The 2522-nt window shown below is 37.1% G+C and overlaps 1 pseudogene; it reads left to right on the top strand.

Moving 5' to 3' along the window:
- Positions 1 to 539: 539 nt before the first annotated feature.
- The window catches only part of LOC111146866, a 66406-nt pseudogene continuing 64423 nt past the window's right edge, over positions 540 to 2522 (top strand).

Here is a 2522-nt window from a genome sequence, read left to right as displayed (position 1 = left end):
AGTCTTGTGTAGATGGCGCCACATTCGATGGAGCAGTTACCTCTTCTGGACTTTACATACTGGTTTTGGTGGGGAAAGAATCTTCACTCGTGGGGGGTGGGGAGTGCCAGCAGCGTGGATGTGGGAATTCCGGCCGCAGTGAAGGCCCGGGGTGTAGCTGTCATGCAGCTCTATTACCAAAGTCAGCAGGAGCGAGGAATGCGGGGATTCTCAGTGGTCAAGACTGCCGGTATCAGCGATGATGGCTGAGAAGACAGAGTCTTCTCTGTCAAAGACTGGAGGGGGCCTGTTGATCTCTTTTATCCCACAGGGATATTGTGGCTGACGGAGCCCCCATGGCAGCGGGTCTGGCTTGCGGGCTCACGAGCAGTGGTAGAAACACTGTGTCTGATACATGGTGCCTGTTAAGCAGCCGCAGTCCTGGCAGCTGGAGCACAGGGGCTCACAGAAGGAAAGCAGCTCCAGGGTCCAGGACACTGGCTTGCTCCCCATGTAGTGGCTCAGGTGTCCGAGCAGCTGTATAGCAGAGTGATAGAGCCATGGTTCTGAGGTGTGGGGTGTGTGCATGGTTTGGAGAAAGACTGGCTGCAGTGATCCCGGATAGTGCAATAGCACTCCTTCTGAGGGGGCCACAGCAGCTCTCCCTCTTCACGTGTCTACAGCAGCAAAGGTTGCTGGTTACCTCCGTGGCAAAAACTGCCCGTGTCCTCTGTGGAGCAGGCTGCAGGGATCCATCATAAACACTATGGGTCCTACACTATGAAAGCTGTGGGGTCGGTGGCTTATTTTTGTCCGTAGATTGAAACAGAATATATTGCCTATATATCAGGAAACCTTACACACACAAGTGAGAGTACATGTATTAGAGGCATGACTCGAGGAATAGAAATAGAAAGTATAATTTTATTTGAGTAGTAGAATCAACAGAATTAGTCATTTATAAATGTATCAAATAGTAAAATTAAACTAAATTTTGAAAATAGTCTTTTTCCTTAGGTTATTGTGGGTCTATTACCAAAAATAATTGTCAGAAGGTAGACCGAATTTGTAGGTGTGTGAATAATTTTATTATTTTGATTTTGACCTAACAGAACTCAGGTGAACCTATCAAGCAGTCAGGTAGAAAATTAAGTATTTGTAATTGTTACTATTATTGTTATTGTATAGTATAGTATTGTATGTATATATTGTATATTGTATATATTGTACAGTATTGTGTGTATATATATTATATACATTATATACAATATATATGTGTATATATTATATACAATAACATTGTGTGTATATATACACAATATAAATTATATATATTGTATAGTATGCATATTATATAGTATTGTAATTGTTACTATTATTACTAGAACAGAATGCTGAGTATGAAGAGCCTATATTTTATGCCTAAGGTCACATGACCAGTGAGTCATGTATTAAACCATATCCTAACTCTAAAACTTAAAGTTTTCCCCATAAAGTCTTTGAGTACTCCCTATCTGAAAGATCAGCTAGGGGGATAAATTTTATTTTGCTGTCTAAGACACAAAGCTAAAGATCATCCCTGATTTTAGTTTGAGAATATCCAAAATATAAGCATTTTAACTCTTTTATTATTATTAATTATAATTAATATTATTTCTACCCTTTACACTTCTAGTTATAATAAAACACATGAGTCTTTCTCAACTGGACAATTGCAAAAACAGTGTAGTCACTTACCAGCCACCTAGCTGGATCCCCTATTGCAGTGTTACTCAAAAGTGTGGGCCACTGACTAATTTAAATTGTTAATTTAGAATAAAGTTAAATTTCCAGTCCAGAAATATTTTGTTATGTGTCTACACTAGATAATTACTTAAATTGAAGATATAAAATTTGAAATTTTATAGTAATCTGATAGAATGATCCTATGTCCATTGACTCTAATAATAAAAATTAAGGGCTTATAGTTTATTATCACTTCAATTTCACTTTTCTAGTAACTTCACTTCTATTGTATTTTATACAAGTATTGGTCCATGACAAATTGGGGGAAAAACACTGATTCTTCATTACAATAGCTTCAGAAGCACCAACCTTATACTCAATGATTCTTGTGCTCTTATCTGAGACTCAGTTATTTCTAAAAGGAAGCCCAATAGTCCATTATGTCCATGCTCTTGTCTGTCTCTCCCTATTTTTATATTATGACATTTTGATATTATAATATTTTATATTATGACATCTTTAGGAATTAGAGTGACATAACTCATAACTCTAACACCAGGCCACTTAGAATTTCCACTATAAACCTCTACATTTATGTTATTTATGCTAGCTCTGTTATTTGAATGTCCTTTCTTCAAAATGCCTATCCCAACACTAATTCAATTGGTTTACTTTCTCCAACTCAATATGTGGGCAGTAACACTTGTTCTTATAGCCCTATCATGACTCTATAGAGTATTAATTGTGATTTGTATTTCCTCCCAAATACCTTTTAAACAAAGGTATTTTAAAATTGACTTAATCCATTTTGTTGTTAT

This window comes from Enhydra lutris, unplaced genomic scaffold (genome assembly GCF_002288905.1).
Source record: "Enhydra lutris kenyoni isolate GAN:26980312 unplaced genomic scaffold, ASM228890v2 scaffoldscaffold15, whole genome shotgun sequence".
NCBI classification, from domain to species: Eukaryota; Metazoa; Chordata; class Mammalia; order Carnivora; family Mustelidae; genus Enhydra; species Enhydra lutris.
This window is presented reverse-complemented; position numbering and strand designations above follow the sequence as displayed.